Source organism: Phodopus roborovskii, unplaced genomic scaffold (assembly GCF_943737965.1).
Source record: "Phodopus roborovskii unplaced genomic scaffold, PHOROB, whole genome shotgun sequence".
In the NCBI taxonomy this organism is placed as follows: domain Eukaryota; kingdom Metazoa; phylum Chordata; class Mammalia; order Rodentia; family Cricetidae; genus Phodopus; species Phodopus roborovskii.
Window position 1 is genome coordinate 71,878 of NW_026125121.1, and position 18,306 is coordinate 90,183.

The 18,306-nt window shown below is 37.4% G+C and overlaps 1 pseudogene; it reads left to right on the forward strand.

Moving 5' to 3' along the window:
• The first annotated feature begins 13,059 nt into the window (after positions 1 to 13,059).
• On the forward strand, positions 13,060 to 13,745 carry LOC127226054 (general transcription factor 3C polypeptide 6-like; annotated as a pseudogene).
• The last annotated feature ends 4,561 nt before the right edge of the window (positions 13,746 to 18,306 follow it).

An 18,306-nucleotide genomic window follows, 5' to 3' on the forward strand; every position in this document is an offset into this window, starting at 1 on the left:
TGACAATTGGGCCAGACACCAATCTATGAATATAGAAGAATATTGTTAGGCATTATACACTGATATTTTTCTCTCCACTCCTGTTTGTCTCTATCATGTGTCTCTGGGATATCGAGCCTGTAGGTCCTGGAGGAGGAGGAAATATCAGGAGTGTTATTATTCGTAGGATGTGTCTTTGGATAAACCATTCATTGGTTGGCTAGACTCTTGATTTCTAGGCTATCTTTACACAAGCAAATGCCATAGGCATGTCAGATTATAGGCCATATGTTAAGTGGCTGGGGTTGGTGTCCCAATTTCTCCATGGGAAGTCATTCCTGATCACAGAATTCAGCCAGTTCAGGGTAACTATCCACTATTGCTAGGAGTCTTAGCAGAGATCATCTTTGTAGAGCCCTGGGCAGTTTTCTTGGTCAGGTTTCAACCTGACCTTGTAATGCCTGCCCCTTTCAGTCCTCTCTTCCAGTATTCTCCCCTTCTATCATCCCCCAAAACAGATAACTCATGTTGCTATCCACTCATGCCCTCAGGATATTCACAAAATCTGTTATATTTCCCCTTCCTAGGGAGACCCAAGTGTCTCCTTGAGCTCTCCTTGTTACATAGTCTCTATGCATCAGTAGATTATAATATGATTATCCAGTTATGATTACATACCATGTTTGCATTTCTGGGTCTGGATATGTCACTCAGGCTGATTGTTTTCTACTTCCATCTATTTTCCTTTGAATTTCATGATGTCATGGTTTTTCACAGCTGAGTAGCACTCTGTTGTTCAAATGTACATTTTTTTGTATCCATTCCTCTATTGAGGAACATGTAGGTCATTTTCATTGTTCTGGCTACTAGAAGTAATGCTGCTATGAGCTTAGTTGAGCAAATGCTCTTGTGGTATGATGGAGCATCTTTGGGTATATGCCGAAGAGTGGTATACCTGGGTATTGAGGGAAAGTCTCATTTTTCTTTAAAGGAATCACCATATTGATTTCCATAGTGACCATACAAGTTTGCATTCCCATCAGCAATGGAGGCATGTTCCCCTTGCTCCACATCCTCTCCAGCCTGAGCTGTCACTTGTATTTTTTTTTTAACATAGCCATTCTGATACATGTAATATGGAATCTCAGAATCATTTTGATTTGAGTTTCCCTGAAAGCTAGGAATATTGAACAATTATTTTTTTAATTTTGTTTTATTTCTCTTTTGTTTTAGGGACAGTGTTCCTCTGTGTAACAAATAGTCCTTGCTATCTTGGAACTCACTTTGCAGACGAGGCTTGTCTGGAAATCACTAAGATCCACCTGCTTCCACTTTGAAAGTGTTGGGACTAAAGGTGTGTACTACTAATTTCTGGCTTATTTTTCATTCTACATACAAATCCTAGTTCCCCTTCCCTCCTCTCACCCCCAAAGACATTTCCCCCTCATACTCCCCCAACCATTTTTCATAGAGGGCAAGGCTTTCCATGAAGAGTCAATAAAGAGTGTCAAACCAAGTTGAGCAGGACCAAGCTCCTTCCCCAAATCAAGGCTGAGCAAGGTATCCCACACAGGGAATGGGCTCCAAAAAGTAAGTTCACACACTGGGATAGGTCCTAGTGCCACTAACATCCACATTCAGAGGGACCAGTTTGATCCTATGCAGGTTTCCTAGCTGTCTGTCCATAAGCCATGAGCTCCCACTAACTCAGGTCAGCTTTCTCTGTGGTTCTCTCCGTCATGGTCTTGACAACACCCCATTTTTCATATGATCCTTCCTCCCTCTCTTCTACTTAACTCCATAAGCTAAGCCCAATGCTTGGCTGTGGGTCATTGCATCTGCTTCCATTAGTTACTGGATATAGGTTCTAGTTAAGTTTGCCTGGGAAAACTGGGAGAGGGGGTAGGAGGGAGAAAATTATGGTTGAAACATGAGGGATTAAGAAGACTGAGTTAGGGAGGCATGGAAGGGGGAAAGCAAAGCAATGAAAGAGATATTTTGATAGATGCAGCCATTATGGACTTAGGGAGAACCTGGTCCTAGAGTAATTTTCAGGAATCTGCAAGATGGACCCCAGCTAAGACTCCTAGCAATAATGAAGAGGTTGTCTGAATGGGCCTTCTCCATTAATCAGTCCTTTAAGTGTTTCTTGGCTATTTGGGATTCTTCTGTTGGCAATTCTTTGTTTGGTCTGTATCCCATTTTTAATTGGGTTATTTAGTTTGTTGATATCTAGTTTCTTCAGTTTGTTACTGAAGAAGTCAGTCCTCTGTAGTTGGGGGTGGCAGTTGGTGGAGTTCTTTTCCCATTCTGTAAGCTGCTATTTTGTGCTGTTGATGGTGTCTTACAGAAGATTTTTGTTTTGGGGAGGTCCCATTCATTAATTGTCAGTCTTAGTGCCTGTGCTATTAGTATTCTATTCCAGAAGATGTCTGCTGTCTGCTGTGCCAATGTGTTCAAGGCTATTTCCCACTTTCTATTTTATCAGGTTCAATGTATCAGTATTTATGTTGAAGTCTTTTGTTCACTGGGATCTGAGTTTTGAGCAAGATAATAGATATGGATCTATTTGCATTCTTCTTCATACCAAAATCTATAACCATTTGTTAAAGGTTATTTCTTTTTTTTTCCATGTATAAATCTGACTTTGTTGAAAATCGGACATCCATAGGCATGTGGATTTTGCATGGTGTTTAATTGATAACCTGTCTGCTTATATGCCAATATCATGGTTTTTATTATTATTACTACACATTTGTGTTAGAGCCTGAAATCAGGAATGATGAAATGTCAGCCTTATTGTATAAGATTATTTTAGCTCTTCTGGGATTTTTGTTTTTCTATATGAAATTGAATATTGTTCTTTCAAGGTCTGTAAATAATTGTGTTGGAATCTTGATAATGAGTACACTGAATCTGTACATTGCTTTTTGTAAGATGACCATTTTTACTATGATAATTTTACCTATCCATGAGCATGGGAAACCTTTCATCTTCAAATGTCTTCTCCAATTTATTTCTTCAAATACTTGAAGTTCTTGTTGCAGGTCTTTCACTTGCTTTTTTAGTGTTACACCGAGGTATTTTGTATTATTTGAGGCTATTGTAAAGGTGTTGTTTCCCTGGTTTCTTCCTCAGACTTATTTTAATTATATATAGGAGAGTTACTGATTTTATGACTTAAACTTGTATCCAGTCACTTGGTTAAGATTTTTATCAGTTGTAGGGATTTTGTGTTATAATTTTTGGAATCTGTATATATACTACTACCATATCATATGCAAATAGTGACAATTTGACTTCTTCCTTTCCAATTTGTATTCTTGTGATCTCCTTTAGTTGTCTTATTGCTCTAACTAGAAATCCAAATGTTAGCATAAAATTCGAGGAGACAGTGTCCCAGTGTGGATTCCATTTCAAGCTAGGGTGATCAAGGTCGAGGACAAACATGCCCTGGCAGACAGAGTTTCAGTGAGAAGTTTTATTAGGAAGGGGAAGAAGGGGGTAAGGTAAGAGAAAAGAGGTAAAGGGGCAAGGAGACAGAGAGAGGACAGAAGAGAAGAGGGAGACAGGAAAGGTCCTTGTCTGCCACATGCAGACAGCAGGAAGAGAGCAGGAAAAGAACCAGAAAAAAGCATAAAAAGAAAAGAGCGTGGAGGGAGAAGACCCAGATAAAGAGCAAAGGGAATGTTAAGTGGGTGGAGGTCTTTCCTGGGCTTACCAGAGAAGTGCCTGAGCACCTTCTGCCAGGTGACAGGGGCAGGTCAGCATAATGCCTGATTCCTTACACCAAGCACTATATTAAATAAGTATATAGAAAGTTGACAGCCTTGTCTTGTTTCTTATTTTAGTAGAATTGTTTTGCGTTCCTCTCCATTTAATTTGATGTTGGCTATCGGCTTGCTGTGTGTTGCTTTTATTATATTTACTATGTTCCTTGTATTTCTCATCTCTCCAAGACTTTTATAATGAAGTTGGATTTTTTCTAAGGCTTTCTCAGCACCTAGTGAGATGATCATTTTTTTCTTCCAGTTTGTTTATATGGTGTATTACATTGACAGATTTTCATACAAAGACCCATTCCTGCATCTCCAGGATGCAGCCTACTTGATTGTTATGAATGTTCATTTGTTCTCCATTTCTTCCAGATTTTACAATTTTATGGAATGCAGATTTTTAAAGTAGACCTAATAATTCTTCATTTTTCTTCAGTGTATATTATCATATCCATCTTTTTGTTTCTGATTTTGTTTATTTGTATATTCTGTCTTTTAGTTATCTATCTTACTGATTGTCCCAAAGAGCCAACTCTTTGTTTCATAGATTCTTTGTATCCTTTTCTTTCTATATATTTTATGTATTTCTGCCATCAGTTTGATTATTTCCTGTCATCTACTCCTCATGGATATGTTTGGCTTTTTTTTTTCTGTTTATGCTTTCAAGTGTTCTTTTAAGTGACTAGTATGACTTAAATTCTTTTTGGAGTTACTTAGTTGCTATGAACTTTTCTCTCAATACTGCTTTCATGTCCCTTAAGTTTGGGTATGTTGTTCATTCATTTTCAATGAAAATTAGGCAGTCTATAATTTATTTGTTTATTCCTTGACCCAGTGGTAACTCAGTGGAGAGTTGTTTAGTTTCCATGACTTTATAGGCTTTCCACCATTTCTGTTGTTGTAGAAATCCAGCTTTTATCCATGTTGGTCTGATAAGATATAGTGGGTTATTTCAATTGTTGAGACCTGCTTTGTGACTGAGAATATGCTCAAGGGTTGGACAAGGTTCCTTGCAGTGCTCAGAAGAGTGTATATTATTTTGTGTTTGGGTGAAATGTTCTGTAGTTATCTGTTAGGTCCATTTGTGTCATAATGTCTGTGAGTTCCTCTTGTTTAGTTGCTATCTCAGTGGCATGTACCTTAATGAGAGTAGAGTGTTGAAGTCTCCAACAATTGATGTGTGCAGTTTGATGTGTGATTTCAGTTTAGCAGTGTTTCATTTACAAATGTAGATGCCATTGCAATGGAGGCATAGATGTTCAGAATTGAGATATCATTTTTGGTGAATTGGCCTTTCCTTTGATGAGTATGAAATGCCTTTTTTCCCTATCTTCTTATTAATTTTGGTTTGAAGTCTATATAGGCAAAAGTTATGATACCTATACCAGCTTGCTTCTTAGTTTCATTTGATTGGAAAATACTTATCCAACTCTTTACTATGAGGTGATGTCTATCTTTGGTGTTTAGGTACATAAATTTACCAGAAGGATGGATCTTGTTTGCATATACATTCTGTTAATCCTTATGTTCTTATTGGTGGATTATGTGCTTTGAAATTGAGGGATATTAATGAATATTGATTGTTAATTCCTGTCATATTTTGTTGTTGCTGTTATTGTTTGTGATTGTGACTCTCTCTCTCTCTCTCTCTCTCTCTCTCTCTCTCTCTGTGTGTGTGTGTGTGTGTGTGTGTGTGTGTGTGTGTGTGTGTGTGCTTCCTTCTTTGAGTTTTTCTCATGTGTCTCATATGAGATTATCTATTACCTGTGTTTTCAGGGATGTGGTTAATTTCCATAGGTTTTCCTTCTAATACTTCTGTAGGTCTAGATGTGTGGATAGATATAATTTAAATTTGACTTTGACATGAAATGCTTTGTTTTCTCCATCTAAGGTGACTTAAAGGATGTAGTACTCTGAGCTGGCATCCTTATTCTCTTAAAGTGTGTAAGATATCTCTCCAGGTCCTTCTGGAATTTAGGGTCTCCAGTGAGAATTCAGGTATGATTGTGACTCTAATAGGTCTGTCTTTATATGATACTTGGCCCTTTTCCCTTGTTGCTTTCAATATGCTTTATTTGTTGTATATGTTTTTGTACATGTTATTATGTGAAGTGGGATTTTCTTTCTGTTCCAAAGCTTCTTGAACATTATAGCTATTTCTTTCTTTAGTTTGGAAAATTGTTTTGTGTATTTTATTTAATATATTCTCTGGGTGTTTCAGCTGGAATTCTTCTTCTATTCCTTTTTTTATTTTCATTTTCTTTTTATAACATCCCAGATTTCCCGGATGTTTTGTATTAGGAGATTTTTTGATTTTGCATATTCTTTTATTCATGAATCTACTTTTTAAATAGTAACTTTAACATCTGTGAGTCTCTCTTCCATCCATTGAATTCTGTTGGTTATGCTTGTTGCTTACCCAGAATTTCCTCACATTGTCTTTTTCTTTCTTTTATTTTATTTTTTATTTTTATTTTACATATTTATCCCAGGACCCTCTTCCTCCCTCTCTCTCTCCTTCCCTCCCTCCCTCAGTTGCTCCTTCTTTCCCTGTCTCTCACCCTCTCATGCACCCCAACCACCCTCCTCTCCCATCCCCAACCACTCCTCATATAGGGTGATTCATTCCAGAAAGACTCATCTAAATTTGTCAAGTTTTGTGGTGTAGAGATTAGGACCACTCTCCTGTCTCTAAGTTAAGGGAGTATCCCTTCATGGGGGATGTGCCGGAAAAATCTTTATGTGCACCAGGGAATACATCCTGGTTCCATTTTATGAGGACACCTAGCCTGTTCAGGCCTTCTAGCTGAGACACAGGTTCAGGGGGTCTGAGTCAGTACCATGCTGGATTCCCAGCAATCAGTCTCGGGGCCCATTAGCTACTTCTTGTTCAGGAAAGCTGTCTCTATGTGTTTCTGCAGCCTGGTCTTTTCCTCCCTCTCTGCATCTGGATTCAAATTCAGCCCAGTGTTTAGTTGTGGGTGTTTTCTTGTGTTTCTATCAACTACTAGATGAGGCTCCATGATGGTGGATGGTAGTCGTTAATCTCATATCAGGGAAAGGCATTTATGGTAGCCTTTCCACTGTTGCTCAAATTGTTACTTGGGGTCAGTCTTGTAGGTATCTGGACATTTCTTTACATTCAGTTTTCTCTTTAATCCTATTAATCCCTCTATTATGCTCTCTCTCTCTCTCTCTCTCTCTCTCTCTCTCTCTCTCTCTCTTCTTTCTTCTATTCCTCCCCTGACAATCTTCCTATCCGAATGCTTTCCTCTCCTTGCCTTCTCTTACTCCTAATTTCCTTTCCACTCACTGCTCCCCCCATTCCCCATATATTCTAGAGAACTTGTCCCTTAACCCTTCTGTGAGGAACCTTATATGAATCTCTTAGAATCCACCTTGTATCCTAGTTCCTCTGGTAGTTTTATTATAGGCTGGTGATCCTTTGCTCTAGGTCTGAAATCCATATATGAGCGAGTACTTACCATGTTCCTCCTTTTGTGACTGGGTCACCTGATTTATAATGTTTTCTTCAAGTTCCATCCAATTGCCTGCTAATTTCATGATTCCATTGATTTACTTCCCACAGAGTAGTATGCCATTGTGTAGATGTGCCACAGCTTCTTTAGCCATTCCTCAGTTGAGGGGCATCTAGGTTGCTTCCAGGTTCCTGCTATTACAAATAATGCTGCTATGAACATAGTTGAGCACATGTCTTTGGTGCATGGATGTGGATCATTTGGGCATATGCCTAAAAGGGGATTGTCAGGTCCTGTGGTAAACTAATTCCCATTTCCTTGAGGAACGGCCATACTGATCTCCAAAATGGCAGTACAAGTTTGCATTCCCACCAGCAGTGGAGGGAGTGTTCCCCTTTCTCCACATCCTCTCCAGCATAAATTGTCATTGGTGTTCCTAATTTTAGCCATTCTGGCAGGGGTAAGATGGTATCTCAGAGTTGTTTTGATTTGCATTTCCCTGATAGCTAAGGATGTGGAGCACTGTCTTAAGAGTCTTTCAGCCTTTTTGATTTCCTCTATTGAGAATTCTCTCTTCAGTTCTTTACATCATTTTAAATAGAGTTATTTGGTGTTTTGTTGACTAGTTTCTTGAGTTCTTTGTATATTTTGGAGATCAACCCTCTGTAGTATTGGTGAAAATCTTTTCCCAGTGTGTGGGCTGCTGTTTGGGTTTGTCAACTGTGTCCTTTGCCTTTGAGAAGCTTCTAAGTTTGAGGAGGCCCCATTTATTAATTATTGATCTCAGTGTCTGTGCTACTGGACTTACGTTCAGGAAGCAGTCTCCTATACCAATTTGTTCGAGGGTACCTCCCACTTTCTAATCTAACAGGTTCAGTGTGGATGGATTTATGTTGAGGTCTTTGATCCATTTGGACTTGAGTTTTGTGCATGGCGACAGACATGGGCCTATCTGCAGTCTTCTACACACTATCATCCAATTGTCACAAGCACCATTTGTTGAAGATGCTTTCCTCCTCCCATTGTACACTTTTAGCTGTTTTTTTCAAAATTCAGGTGTTCATAGGTGCATGTATTAATATCAGGATTTTCAATTTGATTCCATTGGTCTACTTTTCTATTTTTGTGCCAATACCAGGCTGTTTTTAGGACTATAGCTCTGTAGTAGAACTTATAGTCAGGGATGGTGATGCCTCCTAAAGTTCTCATATTGCTTCTATTTTAATTTTCAGATCTTAAATTGTTTCCTTCACCTGTTTACCTATTTTTTCCCCTTGATATTATTAACTTCCTCTAAGGCATTTATACATCTGACTTTAGTGTGATTATATGTCTAGGACCTGATTTCTGAGTTTGTCCTTGTTGAATGGGTGTATTGTTCCTTGATTTATGTTTTCTTTTTGATCTTCTAGCGTTTGTGGTCTGACAACTGACATTATGTCTAATCTAGAAGAGAGTCTCTCCCCAACTTTGGAGCTGGCCTTCTGGTAGTTAGCTTTACCTTTTGTGCAGCAGGCAGCTCTTTGTTCTTCTGAGTAGAGTTACCTGTTTTTCTGAATGTTGTGATCTATTCCTGTTCCTCCAACTGGTGTGGTCTTATCTGAGCTGCTGTAGTCTGTTCATCAGACTTCTGAGGTCTGTACTCCAGTGCTGCAGTTCTGCTGGAGTAGGGCACAGGAACCAGAATGGGTGCTGGAGATCGAGTAGTAGGAGGAGGACACTGGGAACAGAATCTGGGGAGGCAGTTCAGCTTGGCTATCAAGCAGTAACCCATCTGTTGTTTGCACTGTTGTAATACTCTTTTTAAATCCTATGTGAATTAACCAAGAATGAATAATAAAAAGGAAGTGTTGCCTGTTATACACATATAAATATTGTATGGGAGGCTTCACAGACAGCTACTCATTCAGCTCTTTTTCAGCCCCTATTATTAAAAGCATCATGTTTTGTTCCATTATCTTGTTCCAACTACTACTTTATGTTAGCCATCTCTTTTCTAACCTTTCATAAACCAAATTGTTAATGATATGCATCCCAAGTTAATTTACTCAGCAAAACATGAATGAAGAAAGTACATTATGAGTTTATTTATAAATCAGACTTAGGTGTCTTCCTGTAGAAGAAAATAATATGCTTCAGCATTCCATGTTTTAAATTTAGACAGATACTACTTATAGCTAAAACCACAAACCCTGAAAATCTTATAATTGATTTTTTTTCTAATGAATTTGAAGAGCAGAAGGTAAAATGAAATCTCAAAATTGTTTTAATTTGAATTTCCATGGTGGCTAATGACAGTGAACACCTTTAAATATATCATTTGCACTTACTTCTTTTAAGAACTTTATGTTCAATTCCAATTAGAATGTCTAAGTTTAAGAAAAAGACAAATGCTATTGGAAACAGTTGGGAATGGGGAACACTGATGCACTGTTAATGGAAATGCAGATTATTTCAACCACTCTGAAATTTAGTGTGATATTTCTTTTAAAAATTAGAAATAAACCTTCCACATTTCCCAACCACATCATGCCTGTTATATTCCCTAAGAAATTTCTAAGTTACTACAGAGGCTTGTGCTCTTTTGTGTTCATGGCTTCTCTACTCACACTAGCTAGAACCTAGTTTTCCATTATTTATTGAATAGACAATCAAATTGTGATACTATTACAGTGTAATTTTATTTAGCATAAAGTAAAATCAAATTTCAAGTAAATGGATATAGCAGGAAAATATGCAGTAACACAGACACAGAAAGACCCAAAAAAGGGCATGTTCTCACTCATATTCTCACTCAACTATTCATAATTGTGTATTAAATTCTGAGTAGCTATATAATTCAGGATACTAGAAAGGAATCAATAATGGGATTGGGAGAGAAAGATTTAAAGGGGAAAGGAAAATATTAATGGCTGATGCTAAAATGGGGAAAGGTACAGAAAGATAGGACAAAGAATAATAGGGAAGGATAATTAACTCTAAAGATGTATAGAAAAGACATCTGAAAGCCTACTATAATAAGTTTTAAAGCTATTCTTCACAAATAGAAGACATAAATTACTAAGAAAAATCCCAGTAGTTGGTATTATATGCCTCTGTGTTTTAATTACTCTATTTCCGTTTTATGACACCATCATCAAAGCAACTTTTGAAAGGAGTTAGTTTAAGGCTTACACTTAATGTGGGTTATAGTCTTTGACTATCATGGCAGGTAAGATGGTAGCTGGAAGGTAGGCATAATGTTAGAGAACACCCGAGAGCTACCATCTTAAGACACAACCATAAAGAATAAGAAGAAGAGGAGAGAAAGAGGAGGAGAAACAAGAAGAAGAAAAAGTGGAAGAAGAACAAAGAAGAAGAGAAGGCATGCCTCCTTAAACAAGGCCACACCTGCTAATAGTATTAACCAGACAATTATGCTAAAAGGAGGCCAAACATTAAGACATATGAGCCTGTAAGGCCATTCTCATTCAGACCACCACATTCCATTCCTTGGAACCTATAGGTATGTAGCTATATCATATGTAAAATATATTTAGTACAAATTTAGTTATGATTCTTTTGCAAAAGAACTTTCCCTGATAAGATATTAAGACTACATACACTTAATCTCAGCTTCCTAAATCGTGCTGTAGTCAGATTCAGGTCCTGAGATGGGAAAGGAGGGCATCAGCATGAAGACGTTTCTGATCACCAGTTGAGATTTACACAAGTGGCCATCCCCAAGTAGCTTGAGATGTCTTTATTTGTGCTTAAAAACAAACACCCCCCACTCTTTAGCTTTAACCTCGGGGGGGGGGCAAATATGCATTTTCCCTGTTTTTACATCAAAACAACTTTTAAAACAAAACATTCCTCAGCATTTTGTTAGGTTGGCTAAATACTGAGCCAGATACACCCTGTCCTTGATAAACTAAAAGATAATACACATAGGCAAACATTCTCAAAAACAGTTATCAATCTCATTATCAGAGAAGGGCATGTAAGGTAGCCTCTCCACTATTGCTTAGATTGTTAGTTGGGGTCATCCTTGTAGGTCTTTGGATAGTTCCCTAGTGCCAGAATTCTCTTCAAACCTACTCCCTCTACTATGGTATCTCTTTCTGTGCTATCTTCTATTCCTCTCCTTATTCAATCTTTCATCATGTTCTCCTCTCCCCTCCTCTTCTCTTTCTCCTAACTCCACATCCAATCATTGCCCACCCAGCCCCACTCCCAATATGCTGAGAAGATCTTGTCCCTTTCCCTTATGTGGGGGACCATGCATGTCTCCTTTAGTGTCCTCATTATTTCCTAGCTTCTCTGGTGGTATGTATTGTGAGCTGATGATCCTTTGATATATGTCTAAAATCCATATATGAATGAGTATATACCATGTCCATCTTTTTTGTGACTGGATTAGGTCACTCAGGATGGTTTCTTCTAGTTCCACCCATTTGCCTGTGAATTTCAACATTCTATTATTTTTTTCCCTTCTGGGTAGTTCTCCACTGTGTACTACATTTTTCTTTATTCTTCAGTTGAGGGGCATCTAGGTTGTTTCCAAGTTTTACTACAAATAAAGTTGCTATGAACATAATTGAACAGATGTCTTTGTAGCATGGACGTGACTCTTTTGGGTATATGCCTAAGAGTGGAATTTCAGGATCCTGTGTTAGACTTATAGTCTTCTAATACAAGGTTTTATGTGCTATTTGAGCTTTAGTAATATTTCTGTTACATATGTGTACCTTTATGTTTTGGGCTATGTGTTCAGAATTGAGACTTTGTCCTGCTTAATTTTTCTCCTAGAACTATGAAATAACCTTCTTCATCTCTTTGATTGATTTTTGTTTGAAGACTAATTTTTTAGTTATTAGGATAGCTATACCAGCTTGTTTTTTTTTTTGTGTGTGTGTGTGTGTCCACTTGATTGGAAGATCTTTTCCAAACCCTTTACTCTGATGTATCATCTGCCTTTGAAGTTGAGGTGTATTTCTTACATGCAACCAAATGATGGATTCTGTCTTTGTATCCATTCTGTTAGCCTGTTTCTTTTTATAGGCAAGTTAAGATCATTAATATTGAGGGAAATTAAGAGCCACTGATTGTTTATTCTTGTTTGTTTTGGATTGGTTGTTGGTGGTGATATTGTGAGTAGATTCACCCTGCTTTTTCTTTTGACTTCTTATAAATTGGGATTATCTATTGTCTCTGTTTTTAAGAGTAGCTAACAACTTTGGGTTGGAGTTTTCCTTCCAGAAGTTTCTGTAGGGCTGGATTTGTGGATATATATAGTGTAAATCCTGTTTTGATCGTGAAATATCTTGTTTTTTTCCATCTATAGTAATTGAGAGTTTTGCTGGGTATAATAGTCTGGGTTGGCATCCATGGTCTCTTGGTATTTGTAAAGCATCTATCCAGGACCTTCTTGCTTTCACAGTTTTCATACAGAAGTCAGGTGTAATTCTGATAAGTTTGCCTTTCTATGTTACTTGGCCTTTTTCCTTTGTTATTCTTAATATTCTTTCTTTATTCTGTATGTTTGGTGTTTTGATCATTATATTGGGATGGGTCTTTTTCATTGGTCCAGTTTGTTTGGTGTTCAATAAGCTTCTTTTACTTTCATAGGCATGTCTTTCTTCAGGTTGGGGAAGTTTTCTTCAATGATTTTGTAGAATATATTTTCTGTACCTTTAAGTTTGGCTTCTTCGGCCATCTTCTAATCCTATTATTCTTAGGTTTGGTCTTTTCATGGTGTCTCACATTTCCTGGATATTTTGTGTTAAGGATTTGTTGGAGTTAAGATTGTCTTTGGTGGCACCCGCGGATGGGCGTGGCCAGTGATGGCTTGCCTGAGTGTGCTGGCTATGGCGTCTGCAGTGGATCACTGGTGGGAGGACAAGGACAAGGACAGGACGAGGAGGCTGAGCAGTTCGTTCTGGTAGAGTTGTCAGGAATTACTGACTCAGACTTCCTCTCCAAATGTGAGAATAAATGCAAGATTTTGGGAATTGACACTGGAAGCCCATCCTGCAAGTAGACAGCTACGTGTTTGCTGGGGGAATATGAAGACACTCCTGGGACCTGTGTTATATTTGAGGAAGCTGTTGAACATGTGGATCCCGAAGGCAGTGATAAAACAGTGCTGAAATACAAATGCCACACGATGAAGAGGCTCAGCATGACGAGGACTCTCCTGACAGAAAAGAAGGAAGGCGAGGAGCACATAGATGGTGTAGAGTGGCTGCAGATGAAGGATAACGATTTCTCCTATAGACCCAGCATGATTTGCAGCTTTCTGCATGAAAATGAGGGATGAAGTTGTAGCACCAGCCCCCGAGACACCCGTGGAGTTGGAAGACAGAGAGACACAAATGAAAGGCAGAGCAGAGCAGACACACGAGCAGGAGGGAGCGCAGCCCCAGGATGCAGGGGAACCGGGCCCTGGAGACAGCCAGGCAGAAATGGGAAGTTCTGCTTTCATGGGAATTCAAGATGGAGAGACGTTCCTCAAAACAGCCAGTCATGAACTTAAAAAAAGGGTCTTGTCTACAACTATAGCTGTGCAGCTTACAGCTGGCTCACCAACAGTTGTTACTGTTGACAGTGTGGGTACTTTCAGTTACAATACAATTTAGTGGCTTAAAAAAAAAAAAAAAAAAAAAAAGATTGTCTTTGGTTGATGAATCTTTTTCCTCTAGTTTATCTTCAGCACCGGAGAATCTCTCCATCTCTTGCATTCTGTTGATTATGCTTACATCTGCCATTCCTGATTATTTACACAGCTTTTCTATTTTCAGAATTCAATCAGTTTATGTTTTTTGTTTGCTTGTTTGTTTGTTTTTGTTTTGTCTCCATTTCAGTTTTCAGAATTTGAACTTTTTGAACTGTTTTCTTCATCTGTTCCATTGCTTTATCTTGTCTTTCTTGCTTCTTTAAGAGATTTGTTGATTTCTTGAATTTTGGGGGGTTGTTTTTTCTTCCATTTCTTTAAGGGATTTTCTCATATCCTCTTTGAGGGCTTCTATTATTTTCATGAAGTTGATTTTAAGGTCATTTTCTTCTGTTTCATCTTCGTTGGGATATTCAAGTCCTGCTGGTGTAGAATCACCAGATTCTGGTTATATAAGTCTTTCCATTGTTTGATGTGTTCTTATACCTTTGTCTTCCCCGTCTCTTCTTCCAGTGGTTACAGGTGGAGTCTCTCCCTTTTTTCTCTAGAAGAGGGTTGAAGGACAGGGCTGGAATGACACCCAATGCTAGGGTCTTTTGTCAGTTATGCTATTGAGAAATAGTTTTCTTACCCATAACACCTTCTAGCACCATCAGTGCTATTCTTTATGGGTAAAGCTTCTGAGTTGAGCATTTGTTCAATTGCTCCATGTCCAATAACATAAGCAAGTGTTGTCTTCAGTAACAGGGCCTTACCATCAGGTTAAGGAGGACAGCAAATAGAATTAGCAACAGGCTGAGATATTTGTGGGCCTCTATGTGCCCCCCTCATTGACCATGTCTTAACACTTTCTAAAGATATCAGAAGTAAAATATTTTTATTATTGGTTAGAATATAGTTAGATATAGCTAGTAAGGAAAAGCAAAATATAATTAATGATATTTAATTTTGAAGTCTCTGTCAAATCATAACCTTAGTTGGTATGTTTCACTAAGTAAAAAAAAATATGATTTAGAATATAATTGCTTATTACCAAATTATAATTGGCAAAATATAAACGAATTTTTATTTACTAAAAACACAATAGCAGCTGTTAATCATTTTGAACTGAATTCATGATTAAAAGTGTATGGAATGGTGTAATACAATATTTCCCCAATTACTTTTTTCTGTGTAAAGATTAGGTGAATGGTTAAGACTTCCAGTGATCACACAATTTATATTCAGACTCATTGTTTTGAATTAGTAGAGTCTAGTTAGACTGGTCAGTTTATGGCAGACTTTGAAGAGTTTGGCTTTTTAATGTGCAGTTAGTTGAATTTGTATAATTAGTACACTTAAATACACACATGGCTAAAATTTAAAACAAAACCCAAAACAAAAAGTACAAACCAAATCTATATAATATCAAAAAAACAGAGAAACATTTTTATAAATACCTTTCTATGTTTGCTTGAAAGATCTCTAAAGATCACAATGAAAAGAAAAACAGGCAAGGAGAGGGGAAAGAAAGAGATTATATTTCTAGAAAACACACTGTAACAGTTTGGAAAGCATTAGACACAAGCAATTATATGTGAAAGTCTCACTGAATTTTCTGGGTAGTAATTTGATTTTCCAAAAGAAGATAAATGTTTGTGTGAACAGTGGTTATTTTATGGCTTTTTATAGCCTATAAAATGTTTACTATGAATAATTTAGAAATCACACTTATATCATCTTATGTCAAATAGGCACTTGATAAATATTTACCAATGATGAATAACAGGTAAATATAGGTTTTTCTTCAAAGAGGATAATAGAACAGTATAATATTAAGAAACCCACCAGAGGCTTTATTAATCATCATGTCTGTCTCACCTTTCAGAAAATACTTCTCAAAATAGTGTATTAAAGAAAATACAAATATTTACACACTTTCAGTATTTTCATGCTAAAAGTATAGCATGAAACAAAAATAAGAATAGCCATAAATTCTAATAAATATAATACTGATTTCTTAGTAAAGAAACAACAGTGTTCAACTGATATATAGGAACATTGGCTTCAGAATGTGAAAGCTGCCTATGAATTCCATGGAGATTCACTGAAAAGCTGAATGTACCTTCTTTCTCTTTCCACAAAGTAGATAGATAGACCTGTAGTCCTTGAGAGTGTGGATGAAAAAGAAAGCAAGTCACTAACAGAAAGGCAGTCCCAGAACAGTATGTTGCTGTAAGAAAGTCAGCTACTGGACTGGACTGGACTGGACAATGGAATCCCAATTACAGTCCCTGGAGTGACTCTTTTGAGACAGTCCAGGAGGTTTCTTTTTTCCCCCCACAGAAGAGTATGACAGGATGCATTTTTACTCCTCTTTGGCATCTCTGCTTGAGTCCTTCTGCACATTTGTGTCTAAATCTGTTTCTTTGCCTCTTTCCTACCTATTAAGTCTCTGGTAACACCCATGCTGTGTGATTCCATACTGCATAATGCTGCATGTGGTGCTGTCTTACTCATCACTTATTCTTTTACAAAAATCCACAGTAGGAAAGCAAGAACACATTCATATATAAGCCCTAATATTTTATTGCACTTAGGCATTTACTAATGTTGCATTTGGAAACTTGTATTTGTTAGTTGTAGGTAGTCTCTGGCATTCTTATTACACATGCCACCGAAACTTTTTATTTGTTTGATTGCCCTGCTTCAAGATATCAGGTTCATCATTAATGCACATTACCTATCTGACAAATGTACAAAACACCCAAGCGTCAGGGTGCATTGGATCTGTGCTTCTAGAGGAATCCATGGGTGCCTGACTGTCATACTCATTAGCCCTGAGATGCACAGAAAAGACAAACAAAAGAACTCTCAAATCTGCCACTCTCTGTGTGAGGACAGTGCTTCTCTTTGTGTCTCTGTCTCCCTATGTGTTTCTCTGTCTCACTGCCTCTGTCTCTGCGTGTGTGTGTGTGTGTGTGTGTGTGTGTATGTTGTGCACCCCCTCTCTGCTGTTTCTTACAAAGTTGGGTAAATCAAAGAGAAACATATTCCAAATGGAAGAACAGCTCTTTGTTTCTGCAAAACTATTAACTATCATTATTTGTGAATTAACTTTGAAGAAAATTTAAAGAGTACAGTTGAAATGGAAAAAGAATAAATGAAACCACATTATTTTATGTAAAATAGCCAATTTTATTTATTTATTTTTTTGAATTTTATATATGAGTATAGTATTTACACCATTTTCCTAGTCCATCTCCTCCCTCCAAATCCTGTAGTGCCCCTTTACTCCCTGCATACCACTTGTGTAAATGCACACACCACGTAAATTTATAAAAACATCCTACTGTGACCACTTAGTGTTGTTCATATGTATGTATGTTTAGAAGTGACCACCTGGGATTGGATAGCCTACCAGGGTGTTCAATCCTAAGGACAAAGCTGATTCCCCCTCTCTCAGTGACCACAGTTCTTCATCCAGGAACTTTATGAGATTTCCCTTGTCTGTGTTAGCATGTGAACTAGTGAACTAGTGTTACTGTATTGTTTGGACATCCATATCAGTGAAAGTCCCTGGCTTTAGTTTTCTTTGCATGTATAAGAGATCACTGTAATACAGCAGCAACATATATTGTACTATTCTGTCTCATATAGCCTTTCTGTCCCCTCTTCAGTGATGTTTCCTGGGGCTTAGGTATAGGCTTTATAGATGTATCAAGTGAAGTTGCATATTTCATAATCACTTTAAAAAAAGGAAAAAAAACTTTGTAACTAGTATGTTAGATTGGGAAAAATCAGAAGTGAAATTAATATTACAAATAAACTTTAATAAACATACTTCTTAAATGTATTTGAATACATGGTAAGTCTTGCAAATGTAAAATATTTCATCTTTCCCTGTAATACCTACCTACATAGAAAACTCATTATCATAATCACCAAACATTAACGGCATCATAAAGTCAAATAACCCCTCTTCTATCATTTCATGTTTTATTCTAATTTCTTCTAGAATTTGACAAAGTATTGCTGATTTCTCTTTACAACCATAAAGATTTTCTATTAACATGACCATTTGATAAGTGTTTTTTTTTTTTTTTTGTAGATAAAGAGTTTATTTAAACTTATGTAGTAAGACATTGCTTTCCCTCACACCAGTTCCCAAATAACCACCCATAGGCGTAATGCTCAGCCAATAGCTCAGGCTTATTACTAACAAGCCCTTGCATTTTAATTTAACCCATATTCCTTATGTATACTCTGCCACATGGTGGTGCATTATGCTTCCACTGCATCTGCAGAAGACTCATGACTCTACCCTTTATCACCCTATTATTCTCAGTTTGGCTTTTCCATGTAATTGTCTCCTGTTCAGCTATTGGCCAGTCAACTTGTTTATTAAACCAATCCCAGTGACATATATTCACAGAGT